At 54.9% G+C, this 14738-nt stretch overlaps 1 protein-coding gene across 3 annotated transcripts in view; it reads left to right on the top strand.

The window, feature by feature from the left end:
* Positions 1–14738, top strand: part of ZBTB46 (zinc finger and BTB domain containing 46) — a 55290-nt gene that overhangs the window by 3155 nt on the left and 37397 nt on the right. The gene's annotated exons all lie outside the window — the stretch shown is intronic.

Genomic DNA, 14738 nt, shown 5'->3' with positions numbered 1-14738 from the left:
AAGCTAGACCAGTCAAATTTGACATTTGTATAATGTATGCAAAGTTTTCTTGTCCGTATCAATGGTGCCATTTCACTGTTAATAGATAAAAAAATTACTAAGTGTTTTTAAACACCATTATTTGGGTTTAAAAAATTACTAATATAGAAAATTGAGAAACGATGTGATGTATTTTTCAGCAGCATTTATAGAGCTTTGTGTTTTCACAAAAATGTTGTTTTTGAGCCACATTAGACATTCCTAGGCCTTCTTATTCATATAATTCTTTGTTGTTATTGAGGACCAGCCTTTAGGTCAGGTTGGAGACAGAGTTCCTGCAGGGGGGTCGGTGATCTGTTGGGATGGGTTGGGGGACACACAGAAACTACTGATGTGACCCAGCGTGGGTGACAAATGGTAGTGAAAAACGGGCCCGAGAGATCGGAGAACGATGGAGCATGGCCCGCCAGGTGTGGGAGGGTGTCTGAATCTTCCGAGGAGCTGGAGGGAAGGGCGTCCACTCAGAGCCTCTGCTGCCCAGCCCTGGACCCACAGTGCCCACCCCTGGGTCCAGGGCTTTGGAGCATATTCTGCTTTAACTTCTGCTTTGCAGAGTGTGCCTAGCCAGGAAGAGGCCAGGCAGCTTCTGGGGCTGATGGGCTTCGGAGTGGGTGTGAAGGGTGATCGTGGTTTCAGATTCCACTCCCAGAGCTCAGCTCAGCACACGTAGTCGCCTCCCACTCATCCACGCACAGACTGTGCTGCGTCCTTCTGGGAGTTGTAGTGAAGTGGCCTGGCCCTGGCCCTGGGTGGTCCCCATCACTGCTTGCTCAGGTGGACCAGGTGTGCACACCTCCTCTTGATTTCCTTTTCACAGGGGGGCATCTCTGTCATTTCCAATGGCCCACAAAACCGAGCAGGTCTCGGTGTGTGAGAGCTCGGCTGATTTTGGAATGTTCTTATCTACACGCACAGTTTGGACGGCATTGCTGCTTGTGTGGGACACAGATACTTTTTTGTTCATGAGACGTTTCCCTTGTCACTTATCTCTTTCTCCTTCCACATAATCTGCAACTACTCCACAGAAAACGAGGCCTTTCGTGTGCAACAGGATACCTTCCCCTCCACTGACACGTGTGCAGCAGGCCCCTAGGCATGTTCTTCCTTTGTTGAAGAGCAGAAAGAAAGCAACTCTGTGTCTTAGCTACATATGGAGGGTTTAAGAATTTCAGGTTCCAGAGCTGCCTCTGTGGCAGGTCGCCACTCGTGGGCAGTGTGGACAAGCCACCTTCTCAGTGTGGGGCACCTGGCAAATGGAGGGTCTGACCCTGACTCATCCATTCCACTCAGGACGTCAGTTGTGCAGACATGCCTGGGGCAGGGAAAGCAGAGAGAAGGTCGGGGAACAAGAAGCTGGCCAGGCCAGGCACCCACCTGCCTGCAGTGTTGGCTCGTGGCTCTCCCGGCTGGCTTCCCGGAGACGATCCCACAACAGTTACAGAGGTTAGATCGTGTGCTGGGTTAGACAGAGACGTGAGGAGCTGGTCCTTGGTTTCTGGGGTGTGCAGGGCAGGTGCAGACAGATAGGCTTTCTGGAAACACGCACACCGAGTGGCCCGCTTGGCAGAGGAACAGTGTGTGAAGTGAGCAGCATGTTTGCACGGCACCCAGGGCCGCTTGCACAGGGGAGGAGACTTGGTGGGCTGGGCAGGTGGGCGGCCAGAGGAATCAGGGCGGAGGATGAGTGTCTCCGGGCCTTTCTGGTTTTGGGTGGCGGTATGGCTGCCGAGCTGTCCTGCAGGCTCAGAAAAAGGAAGGGAGGCCAGGCGGAGGTGGCTCAGGGCACGTGGGATGAAATGGCAGCACTGCAGGCGCCTGGAAAGAGAATGCATCCCTGGGCCTTGGTGTGGTCTTGTCAAAAGTTAGAGAGGTTTATTTTGTTTTCTTATCTCATCCCGCTTAAAGTAACCAAGCTTCTGAGCAGCAGTACCCTATTGTTTAGAAAGGTCGAGCCAGCTTAGGAAATTTTGGGAGAAGCACAAATGACTCGGCGTCAGTCAGAGGTGAACAGTGACTGCTGTGGAAGGCTTTTGCCCAGGGTGTCCCCAGGGCACCCTGCTGCTCGGTCCACTCCAGCAAAGGACCTGCAGACCTGCTGCAGGCCTGTCACTTCCCCGTGTCCCTGAGGAGCCTGCCAGGATGTGGGTCAGAGGCTGGGCCACTCAGGTGGTTCTGATGCTCAGACGCACGCACGCCTGCAGCTGACGCCCACTTGAGGAATCGAGTCCCACCCGCCTCTGGTCCCTCAGGAAGCATGGTGTCACCTGAAGCCTCCCACCTGTGTCGCAGGCTCTGCGTTCCATGTGTATCTGCCCTTCCCAGTGGCCCTGTGTAGGAAGCCGGCCCGGTCCTCAACCTGACCTGCAACAGCAAATGGCAGGCATGCAGACCACAGGCTAAGTCCCAAGAGGGGGACGGTAGGACTGGGGACCCAGGGAAGGAAGCCCAGGGATGAAGCACTTGCTCTGAGGACCAGCAGCAGGCGGGGCTGCAGCAGCGTGCTCTGGAGCTCCGGGATCCCTACAAGAGCTCCTGGTCTCATGTTCCCTCTGTAGACTGGGCCCCATGCTCACTGAGCGGGCTGCATGCTCCGTGCCACTGCAGTTTTCCTAAACAGCAGCAGGTCACTTTGTGGTACATCTCTGGACCCAAAATCAGAACAAGAGGAAGCTGCCAGGCCTTTGGGACTGAGCCCTGTGTTGGTGGCTGGCCAGGGAAAGGCCTTCTGTGTTCTCTGGGGCCCCGGGCGCTTAGACCCCCTGGCCTGGCTGGGCAGGTGTGGGGTTGGCTCTGGGGAGGGTTCCTGGAGTTCTCAGGTTCTGATTGGGTCCTGCCACACAACCAGGGTGAGGCCCACCCCTCAACAGCTTGGGGGCAGACTCTGGGGGGGCTGGGCAGGCCCTCTCCTCTCCTTTCGGGGCCCTGTCCTGCCACCCCATAGACACTGGCTCTGCTTCCCGGCCAGTGGTGCAGCAGCACCTCAGTTGATGCCTGTTTCATGAACTCCAGCTCTACTTGCCTGCACTTTCTTCTCCTGCTTCCAAAATGTTAAGTAAGTGTTTTCTGCAGAGTGAAAGTGAAAGGTGGAGGCCCTTCGCAGATGAGAGGGCGGTGAGGTTGCGGGTTTTTGCAGAGTTCTGAGCAGGAGCCCAGGCCCTCCTGTGCGGTGAGCACCTGGCCGGCCAGAGCCCCCTCGGATCTGGATGTTTCTAGGGGTGTCACATCTTTCTCACAGGCACAGCTGCCTGCGCTCCGCGCATCCTCAGAGGGTCAGCCCAGGGCACAGTGGCGAAGGCTGGCCGCTGAGCCTTTGCATGGCTATCCCAGCTGGGTTCTGGACTCACAGTGCGAGCAGCTTTTGTGGGTGAAGGGGTGGACTGGGTTGCGGGTTCTCACCTGGAACCCCTGGGAATGCCCATAATCTGGCCTCTTCCAGCACCGCCATGCTCTGCTGAATCAGATGGGGCGGGCTCTGGCAGGCGACTGCGTGTCTCCCGCTAGGAGCCTTTCCTGTCCTACGGGGGGCGCTGTTCCTATGGTCTGAGAACTGTGGGTAGGAGTCTCCTGGGGCCATTGTAACAAAGGATCACGAACAGGTGGCTGGAAAACGAAAGAGACATTCTCGGTTCTGGTTGCCGAAGGCCTAAATCAAGGTGTGGGTGGGGCCGCGGTCCCTCCGCCCTCCAGAGGAAGGGCCTGCCTTCCTCATCTCGCTCCAGGCACTGCTGGTGACCCTGGGTGTCCTTGGCCTGTAGATGCATCACTTTAGCATCTTCTGCAGGTTCTCATGGTCTTCCCTGCTGTGTCCAGACTTCCCTCTTAAGAGGACGCCAGTCATATTGAATTAGGGACAAGGTAATGACCTAATCTTAACTCCATTATATCTGCACAGTCCCTATTTCTGCAGGGTGGTTAGGACTTGAATATACTTTTCCGTGGGGCGTGATTGCCTACATCACTGTAGCATGTGTGTGCTGGTGTTATGCATGCATTTGTCCCCGTGCATCACCCACTGCTGCGCGCGTGGCTGCCGTGCCCTTGATGACACAGCAGAGGTGGTGAGCCAGGAGAGAGGGTAACACCAGTGGCTGCGTCCAGCGAGCGTGCACACAGCCACACACCTGCAGCAAGCAGGCTTCTTGGCCCGGGACACAGCTGCTGCAGGGCCTTGCTCGTGGTCATGTGTCCCTGCAGGAGAAGTGACCAAGTGCAGACAGGTCACCCAGAGACAGACGGGGCACCTGCGGTGGAGAGAAACACAGCAGCATCTGGATGGCGTAACAGGGGGCAGGCACTTGGGGTGGGGTAAGCAGAGCAGAGCTGTTGGGGTGTTTCTCACGGCTGCTGCCCTGGGCAGGATGCGGGACCCTCCTCCAGGTACCTGTCCTTGCACTGCTGATACCCCACTAGGTCAGACCCGGGGCCTTTTCTGTCGCACAGGCAGCCAGTGAGATGGTGGGTGTCGTTCAGAACAGTGTTTCTGAGGCCCTCCATAAGAGCCACAGGAAGTGAAGGGCAGCAGCTATTGAAACAGGCTTCAGAATTTAGGAAATGTTCCTATATGCTACAGTAATACGTGGAACCTAATGCACACCATATCATTAAGTGGTGGGTCTGAAACGTGAAACTCTCAAGTAGGCAGAGCGCCGCAGCCCCTTGTGCCTGTAAGCCTGTCCGTGCTCGCGGGCATGTGGTCCCTCTGCCGTTGGTCCTGAGGATGCTGGGGGGTCAGAGGCCATTTAACGAGCCCGGGCACCCTGCACTCCTGGGGTGTCGCTGCTGTCGTTCCCAGTCACCCTCTACTCACCCCACGAATAATGCTGGCCTGGTGGGTGGGACGCAGGCAGGGCTGTGCCTTCCCTGGCCTCGGGCCTGCTGCAGCCCGGGAGCCGGGTCTGCGGGGTGCAATGCTAGGTTAAAGCCCACGGGGTCTGCGTCTGCCAATCTGGGCAGGTTGGGTTGTTCTTTCCTAACCTGATCACGTTTTTAAATACTTACTGTGGAAGTTTTCAGGTGCACACAGAATTAGAGACACTGTCCCTGCCACTCAGCTGCAGTGACCCCAGTTTCCTGTGTTCTTGTCTCAGCTGCTCCCTCAGTTACTTGCTCCGAGTATTTTAAAGCCAATCACACACGGTCATTTGCCTTCAGGCGGTTTACAGTGAATGGCTGCTATGCGTGTGCAAGACAAAGCCCTCCCTGATGTCCCCTGCCCGGTTTGGGCCCTGTTGGAGGCTGCATCACGAGGGTCAGCTGTCGGTGGTTTGAGCTGGAGTCCAGACACCGTGCACATGTTGGCACATGAGCTGGTGCCTCTGAAATCTCACTGTTTCGTGTTGCTTGTTGAAGAATCAGGGCTGTTGGTCCCGTTGGCAGTCTGGCCGGCTGCATCCTCCGGACTTAGTAAGCCTCTGCTCCTGCTTTCCTGTGAGGGGCCGGTAGGACTGGACGGGGGAGAGGGGCTGAGGCTTACCGTGTGAGGGGCAAGCGTGGGTCACCCAGGCGGACCTGTGTGTCCACTGTTGTGTCTGTAGTGTGACAGTGACATCTACAGTGGGATTTCCAATTTATCATATTTTAAAGTCTCATGGTTTTTGGATTTTGTTGCCTGCTTTTAAAGATACATGTGCCTTTTGTTAAGGAGAGGTACATGGAATTTTCAAAATAATTATCACCTAGGTAAGTTTTATTTTAAGTTTCAGATTGCCACTGGTTAATAAAGTGTAGGAACAACTTGTAAATAACCTAAGAGAACTGTCTCAATTCTCCTTTAAGTTGATCTTTTAATTTAGTTTCTACTAAAACACAAATTTACCCTTCTCTTTTTTTTTATGTGGGAAAAGCGGTGTGTAATTTTGCCTGAATTTGGGATTTTCCTGTTGGTGAGGGGTCTTGTTAAAAAAGGGTTGCCACTTTGGTGGGTCCGTGCTAGAACCTGAACCTGAAATTTGCAGGATCATTCCTTTTGTATATTTTAATGCATGCTTCTCAGTTTGTTTTAAGTCATGAGCTATTTTTTCCATAGTTTTTTTTTCCCCTGGATAAATCATTTTTATCTACAGCTACACTGGGTCTGAAAAATGTGTGAGCCAGTTCCTCTAGAACAGTGGGTGCTGATGAAATAGGTGCATGGCTGAGGCTGTGGGGTTCGATTCTAGAACTTCCATCTCCTGAAGGAAATGAGACGCTGGCATCTTGGCAGAGCTGGCAAGGCCACGGCTCATCATCGGTCACTGGCCTGTCTCCTGAGCCCCGTGAGAACAAGGAGGCCTTTCCTGTGCCTGTGGTCTCTCCTCCAGCTCCAACGCCAGGGGCGCAGGATCCCGCTGGGCGGCCCTGCCCAGAAGGGCACACAGGTCCTGAGTGCCCCCAGGCCGGGGGCTGTGTCCTGTCTCCCCACATTCCGGCTCAAGGTCCTGGTGGGAAAGGTCCCAGAGCCACTGCCCCTCTCCAGGACCATCGGTCAAGGATGTCACTGTCTTTATGGGAACCTGTGAGGTGACAGAGCGTACCCTGCCTTTCTCCCAAGCCTGTACCTTCCTGGAGGTGCTGTGGCCTCCTGGCCTGGTGGCCTCGGCCGGAGGCTCCAGGAACGCTCGCAGAAGTACCTCCTTTGGGAGTGGGTGGCCAGCCTGGGGCTTTGGCAGCCTCTCTGTGCCAGGCAGATCCAGGGTGTTCGGGGGGAAGGCATGCTCCCCTGGTGGGGACCCTCCCCCCGGCAGTTCTGAGGTTCTAGATGAGACGGGCTCACATCGCCCACCACGTGGCGCCTCATCCTGTGGGCTGTGCGGGGCTCCCTGTCCTGTTGGGGAAGTTGGTGACAAGCACAGACCCACACCCACCAGGCCCCCTTGTGGAGTGAAGAAAGGCGAGTTGGGTTTTCTCTCATATTTATGCCGAATTCTTCCTCCTGCCGTTAATTTCCCAGTGTATCATGCCATCCTGTGCTAGCATGTGGTGCTACACCTTCTGTCTTTGAGTTTTATAAATAAGGAACTTGCTTTGGAGGAAGTGAGGGGATTTGAGTAGACACCCTGAAGTGGGTGTCCTCTGCTCTGACGTCACCCCTCTTTTGTTGTGAAGCTCCCGTGTCCTGCGAGCATGTGGCTGCCCCTCCTGGGGCTCTAGTCCATCACGGTTTCCTCATCGCCCCATTTGGGTCGCCTCCGACTTTCTGCTCTTGTAAGTAGCAGTGCTGGGAACATCTTGAACAAGTCAGAGCTTTGGGTTGTTTCCGTGGGGTGGAGTCCCAGAGGTCGGGTCGGTGGGTCGCAGGTGCCCCAGGCCCAGCCACCTGCCGCCGCAGCCGTTTCTGCATTCGCTCAGCAGCCATCTTGATCGGGCGGCTGAGTGGTGACCGCCTCAAGGCTGCAGCAGTGACCTGGGTACCGAGGAACACGCCAGCTCAGCCAGTGACATTCTTTTGGACTCCCGCCACCCGCCTGAAAAGTCAGCAAAGGCTTGGCCACAGTCAGATGTCTCCTCTGCCCGGTGCTCCAAGCCCAGTGGCTGCCAGTCCCGAGCAGGACCAGCTTCTCACGCGGCCCCCTGCATAGAGGTGGCATCTCTAGTTTTCAAGTAATACAACTTTTAAGAAAAAAGGGACTTAAATTCCAGCATATTGATTTAAACAAAAGTTGCAACAATTTTTTTTAAATGGTGTATCTGGTTAAGGGGTGGGGGGACATTCTCTGGATTATTCTTGGAACTTTCCCATAGCTTGGAAAATAAAAAGTTGAGATAGATTACCTAAAATTCCATCGCGCTGCTGGAAAGCATGTGTGGCCTTTATTTTATTTCCCATTTAGGTTTATTTTTCCTTGATGGCAGGAAGCAAAACAGTGTTCAACTCACCTTTCAAGTCAGTACTTTTCAGATTTAAAATTCACTGGAAGTAATTTTCTGCCTGTTAAGCCAGTTAGTTTTCTTTTTAAGAAAAAAAAAAATTTAAAGTTGTTATGTAGCTTCTTCTAGGCTTTTGTAACAAAGTACCACAACCTGGTTTCTTAAAACAGCGGAAACATATCCTGTCAGAGTTCTGGAGGCCAGAAGTTGAAATCAGGGTGTCCCAGGGGTTGTGTTCCCCCAGAAGCCCTCGGGGAAGGTCCTTCCTGCCTCTCCCGCTCCCTGGGCTCCGGGTGTCCGGGGCTCGTGGCCCTGGCCCTCCAGGCTCTGCCCTGGTCTTCACCTGGCCTTCCCTCTGGGCTTGTCTCTGTCCAGATTTCCTCTTTTTATAAGGACACCCATCCTACTGGGAAAAACCTCATCTTAATTTGGTTGTCTGCAAAGACCCTGTTTCCAAGTAAGGTCACACTCACAGGTACTGTGTGTTGGGACCTCAACATGTCCCTTCTGGTGACACGACTTGCCACACAGCAGTGACTCACTCTGTGACTGCATCCAGATCCAGACTGCTGTGAGCTGTGACCGACGTGGGATACCAGAGCCCACCTCCCAGCGGCCTGCGTGGCTTCACGCTCCGAATCATGAAACCCGGAGTGTGTGCACTGACCTGTCTCTGGTGACACTGGTGGCTCAGGGCTGCAATGTCACGGGCTGTGTAGCCGGCTGATGCATGGCCTCACTGTCCACCTCCAAGCCCCCTACCCCAGAGCAGGAGCTCGCTGTCTCGTTCTACCAGCACCTAGAATGGGACGTTTTAAAAATACTTCTTGACTTTAAAATATGAGATCACAGTATCACAGTTTTAGTGCAAAAGGGTACTATCTTTTTGTTGACCCTAAGAGCACACACCGAGCCTGTTCACGTGGGGACGTGGCCCCTGTGCTGAGAGGCTCGAGGACAGGCGGGGCAGCCATTGGGCTGTGGTCCCCGAGGAGGCAGTGTCTGGCAGGTGGAGGGGTGTCCATCTGCAAGATGTCTGACACCAAATGAGATGGTGTATTTCCTCCGTGCATACATGTATAACAGTAACAGCATTATATACAGAGCAGTAATATTGTAACTTCATTCGGGTACAGGGACCCAATTCCAATGTGTGTAAGTGTGTGGGAGGGGGTCTTCCCACACATAACAACAAGCAATTCTCTAACACCAGTAGGGTGTTGGAGAACTCAACTCAATTCTGCCACTATCTGCCCTGAGAGGCACCAGATTCCCAGGTTAAGGGCTTCGTCCTGCAAGACTGCCCCCCACTGCCGACTCCAGACACAGGTCCCTAGACACAGGTCCCAAGCCCCAGGCAGTTACCTGTGCTTCTGACCTACCGGCTACAGATCGGAAGTTCCCACAATCTAATCTCCCCCTTAGGTTCGATTAATTTGCTGCAGCAGCTCACAGAACTCAGGGAAACACTTAGGTTTTCCAGTTTAGTAGAGGGTGTCATGAAGGATACAGGTTAACAGCCAGATGAAGAGAGACATGGGGCAGGGTCCCAGATGAAGGAGCGTCTGTCCTGGTGGAGCCTGGGGCCCGGCTCGGTGGCGCGTGGAGGTGTTGTGGTTCCCCAGGCACAGAAGCCCTCCCCGACCAGGAAGCAGGCTCCAGCTGAGCAGAGCAGGCGGGGCAGAGGGAGACCGAGCGAGCTTCTCCTGGGCCTTGTGAGGGCGTCATTGCAGTCATGACCGACTGAATCGTTGGCCACTGGCTGATTCATCCTCCAGCCCCTGCCCTTGGGTGGGGGTCCAAAAGTCTCTCCTTAACATGGCAGAACTCCTGTTTCACCTTTAAGACTCTGCAGTGTTTTCAGGAACTGGGGATGAAGACCAGAAATACCTGGGAAATAGTATATTTGCTCAGATGAATGACTAAATATGAATTTCTTATAACTCACTGCATCACACCATCCTTCTTGGACTCCATGGCTCCCTGGCAGAATCTGCCTGTTAGAACGAGCACGTTTGCATTTCCTGATCACGCGTAACCTACAGGCGCTAATGGGAGCTTAGCCACCCACTGAGGCCGAGCCCGGTGTGGAGATAAAAGGTCTGGAACAGAACACAGGTGTAGCAGGAGGTGCTGGGAGCATGAGCTTAAAGAGGAGGCCTCTTCCTCTTTCTCTCCTCCACCCCACAAAGCAAGGAAATTCCCCCAGACCAACTTCCCACCCGCAGAGGCAGAGAAGCTGGAAGTCGGGAGAGTTGCCCTCAGCTGGGCATGCCAGGCCCATGGCTTCGCGCCGGGCTTCACTGGAGGCCTCTCCTGGGGCTCTCAACCTGCCCTGTCCCTTTTGGGCGCCCCCCACCACCACCCTGCTCTTGTTCCCAGGCCCCAGGCCACTCTCCCACATGCCAGGACCTAAGCTGGGATGTCTGGGATCCTGAGTGGCTGTGCTGGCCGTCCCGTCTTCCCGGAAGCGGCCTCTGGGTTCCCGACTTGGTGGCCAGTGCTCCAACCACCCAGAGGCCTGGTGGCACCCTCAACAGGCTGGACCAAGTACCGGCCGTGCTGCATGTCCTCACTGTTTACCCTCCCGTGGGCCCTGCTCTCAGCGTAGCGCCTCGGGATTCTGGCCGTCTGGGCTCGGCCTGGGCTCCCCTGCTGATGTGATGCTGCCGGGGCTGCATCCTCTGGGGCAGGGTGGGTGGCTCAGCTGGCATGGTGTGTAGCCCCACCTGTGTCTGCCATCTGGTCTCTGCCCTGCAGCTGGGTGGGGTAGGTGGGCGCAGCCCTGGCAGCACAGACCCCAAAGGGCAGGGGTGGGTGCCGCCCAGTCTCCCTGTAGCTCAGACTAGGCAAGAGGCAGCATGGGGGCTGCCCGAGGCCAGTCTGCTGGGTGGCGCCTCACGAGGGCCTTCTTCAGAGGCCATGGCCACCCTCCGCGTGTGTACTCCTGTGGGCCCCTCTCTGGCCCCCCTCCTCTGCCTGGCTGGCCTGTACACCCCCCACCCCCCAGCAGCTCCCTCAGCCCAGCCCCTCCCTGAGGCCCCACAGCCCCTTTGTGCCCATCTGGAATCATCCCACCCCAGCCTTCTGTGGCATCCGTCTGGGCAGGTGGGTGGTGTCCTGAGACCCGGGCCCGGCCTGAGCACCACCCCAGGCTTCTGCACTCTAAGGTTGGGGCGGGATGCGACGGGGGTGAGCCCCTGGGATCTGCTCCTGCGGTTGGCAGCTTGCTCGGTGGGCCTCCTGCTGCAGACAGGGAGGTGACTGCCCACCTGTGTTCAGAAGGGGCTCCTGAGGTGGCTGCTCGGGCTGGGCCAAGGGGCCCACCGAGGAAGTGACATTTGAAGAGGACGAGGAGGGGCGCAGCAGGCGGACCCAGCAGGCGGCTGGCTCTGCTCTCCCAGCAAGTCCATGGTGGGCTGCCCCCTCGCCCTCTGAAGATGACTTCTGTCAACGTTTTTGGAGTATTTCCAGCCAGGAGCTCTTTTTAAATTTTAAAATGCAGCCTTGAACAACAGCAATATGATGCATGTAAAATCCTATTTGTAAATGATTTCTCATTGTGAGTGTCTTCAACTTGGATTTCCTGGAACATAGCAAACCATCCAAACCCCTCCAAGTCGGGCGATAATGTCCCCTGAGCGAGGGTGGGGCCGGCTGCAGGGCTGTCTGGTTTCTTCCCGTGGGACACATGGGGCCGCACAGGGTGCAGCTTCCGAGCTGTGTTTTCCTCCGGCCCAGTTGGCTTCAGCGGTGGTCCTCGGTAGATAAGAATGGTGCGTGTGTGGCCCGGGGCAGCCAGACGAAGAGCACAGGCTGTCAGTGTCTTACACGGCTGAGATTTTGTCTCCAGTCCTGTGGCCAGGGGTGTGCGGTACCGGGGCCGTATGTCCTCCGCAGGTACCGTGTAGGGTTTGTGCAGGCCTCGCCCTGTGCCAGCAGCCCCACTGCAGTCGTCTGAGTGTCTGCGTGCAAATTCCTCCTCCTTATAAGGACGCCAGTCACCTGGGATCGCTGCCCACCCTACTGAGCTCACCTTGAGTGATGACATTTACGACCACCCTGCTTCCAAGTGAGTCCACACTGCCGGGTAGGGGGTTAAGACTTCAATAAATGAATTTTGGGAGACACATTTCAAACCCGCAAATGGCAGTAAATAAGCAACACAAGAATATTTTCACAAAAATAGGTTTCTAGTCACCTTTATGAGGGTGCAATTTACATACAACAAATTGCTCTCCCTTTAAGAGTATAATTTGGTGAGTTTGCACCAATCTGTGAAATCGCCAGGTGGACACATTCCTCACCCGAAGCTTCCTGAGCTCCCAGGAGTGTACCCTCCCTCTGCCCAGCCCGGGCATCTACTGGCCTGCCTTCTGACCCAGGCGTTTCCTGGAGTCCATAGACAGGGACTCATACGCTTTTCCCTGCTGTCTGGCATCGTCCAGCTCACCATGATTGAGGCTCATCTGTGTGCCTTGAAGTGCCATTTAGGCAGGCACAGGAAGGCCCTGTGGGCAGCTGGGTGTGCTGCTGTTGGGATAAACCTCTTCTTTTATCTTTTTACCTGTTGACACACACTTGGGTTGTTTTCAGACTGTGACTGTTATGAGTAGGGCCGCCGTGTGTGCTTGTGTGTAAGTGGTCCTGTGGACCTGTTCTCGCTTTTGGGCAGGCACCTAACAGAATGCTGGGCTGCATGGTGTTTGTGTGCCTTTGGAGGATGTCACCAAGCCATCATCCAAAGTGGCTGCCCACCTTGCCCCCACCCCCTCCAGCAGGGTCCCCATCGTCTACATCGAGGCAGGAGCTGGGGGGCCTCTCCATCGTTAGACCAGGCTGTGTGTGCGGGCATCTCACTGCCATTTTATCCTCAACATCCCGGGCCGCTAAGTCAAGCATCTTCTTGTATTTGGCTATTCATATATCTTTGAGATGTGCCTATTCAAAATGTGGCCCGTTTGTAAAGATCTCACCACAATGATTATGAAGAGCGTTATTAGAATAGTAGAGGTAAGCTTGGCCCAGTTGTCTACCGGCTCACCTCCTGCCTCTGAGAAGCCCTGGTCAGGCCTTGGGGCAGCTGTGTGGCCACTGGTACCAGGAGCAGAGTGGTCTGGTTCCGACACTAAAGGTATCTAGCTTCCACCTTAAAAGAAAATTTTTTTGGTGGGTGACATTTTAAGGGAAATTTTAAGTAGGTTTAAATTGACCCCAACTGAAATACAGAAGTTATCTCAAGTGAGGCAGTAAGACAAAGTCTGGTAAAATAGGTGTGCAAGTGTGTTTGAGAAGGATGCATGTCACGAGTTGTTCCAAATTAGAGGTGGGCTTCTCTTGAGTATGACTTGGTGCTGGGCTCTGGGGGAGGGGGTCCTCTGCAGGTCCAGGCCCGGCACAACCGGATGCTTGTTTGGAAGTAACAGGACACAAGTCTAAACTGCATCCTGTGTCTTGCATTTTCATGAGAATTAGCTGCCTCCCTGGTAGAGCTCCTTCAGGACAAAAGGGGAAAACAGCCCCATCCTGCCATGAATTCATACTTTGAACACACAGTGCAGCAGGGAGATCTCCATGTAGCTGGGGGTGTGGGGATGTATTTGTCCTTCACCCATTGAGCATCTGTCACAGGCAAAGGATAACAACTGTGCGTCTTCAGTGGAATAGCTTCTGCTGACAATTTGGGACGATGGCTTTATGGTCCAGACTCCATTACCTTCAAATGTCGGTCAGGGAAGGTTTGGGATGTGCTCTGTAACTTCAAGTTTATCAGGCATTGTGGTATCGGCAGCTGTACCATGTAAGTGACGGCTGGTACTTCAGCATCCCCGACACCAGCACCGTGGGGCTGGAAGGCTGTGCTCCTGTTGTGCAGAGGAGGCCAGCGGAACCAGCTCTGGCTCAGGTGTGAGCACGGGTTGTTCTACTCGGAACATGGAGCCCCTGGATCACCATGGTGAGCAGAGGTGGTCACTGGGGCTGGCTCGACACAGCGAGACTCCAGCAGGGCCGGGGCTTCGGCGTTGGGCGGTGCACTCAGTGTGTGTGAGCCGGTTTCCCCGGCTTGTAGCCTCCTGCCACCTTCCCCGGAGGCTGTGGGATTGGAAATGGCTCCCCAACGCGTTAGGCATGGCTTATTGGACCCCCGCCATCCCATGCCCATTTGGTGGCCTGCGCTGTTCACAGTGTCCTGGTTGTCTGTGGTGGGGCAGCTGGCCTGTGAGCCCCCAGCACTATTCAGGAAGACACGGATTTTGGAGTTTGGTCTGGAATGTGAGTTCAAGTTGTTGTGGTACCAAAGTGGTTGTGTTTTCTAAGTGATTCTGTCTGAAATTAAAGTATCGTGAGATTAGCGGGCTGTCAATGCAGATGGTAGAGATCCTCCTCGGGGGAGAAAAGTGGAAGTGGTGTTTGGAAGAAACAGCGGAGAGACGATTGGGCTTTGAGATGGTGGTTGCACCACTTCTGCGCAGCCTCAGGTGTGCGAGTGACAGCTGATAGCCCGTCTGCCTCTGGGGCCTCAGCCAGCCCTCCTCTGCCAACACTGACTCGGCATCTGTGTCCCTTTAGGAGTGAGGCTGCTCTCGGAAAGGGCCCCTTACTCGACGGGGGTGCCACAAGTGGACCCTTGAGTGCAGGAGAGTGCCCTGTGTTCTGGGTAGCGGCATAGACCATTGTGATGATGGCCAGGTTATCTGTCCATGGTGTGTGTGCACAAGTGTGTGTCCCTGGACAGGTGTGTGTCCCTGAACAGGTGTGTGTCCATGAACAGGTGTGTGTCCATGAACAGGTGTGTGTCCTATGAACAGGTAGGACACGTGCTCTGCTGTCGTTGCCCTCAGAAAAAAACCGTG

The sequence above is a fragment of the Manis pentadactyla genome, chromosome 5 (assembly GCF_030020395.1).
Source record: "Manis pentadactyla isolate mManPen7 chromosome 5, mManPen7.hap1, whole genome shotgun sequence".
Lineage (NCBI taxonomy): Eukaryota > Metazoa > Chordata > Mammalia > Pholidota > Manidae > Manis > Manis pentadactyla.
Note: the sequence above shows the minus strand (reverse complement) of the source record. Positions and strands in the feature narration are given on the sequence as shown.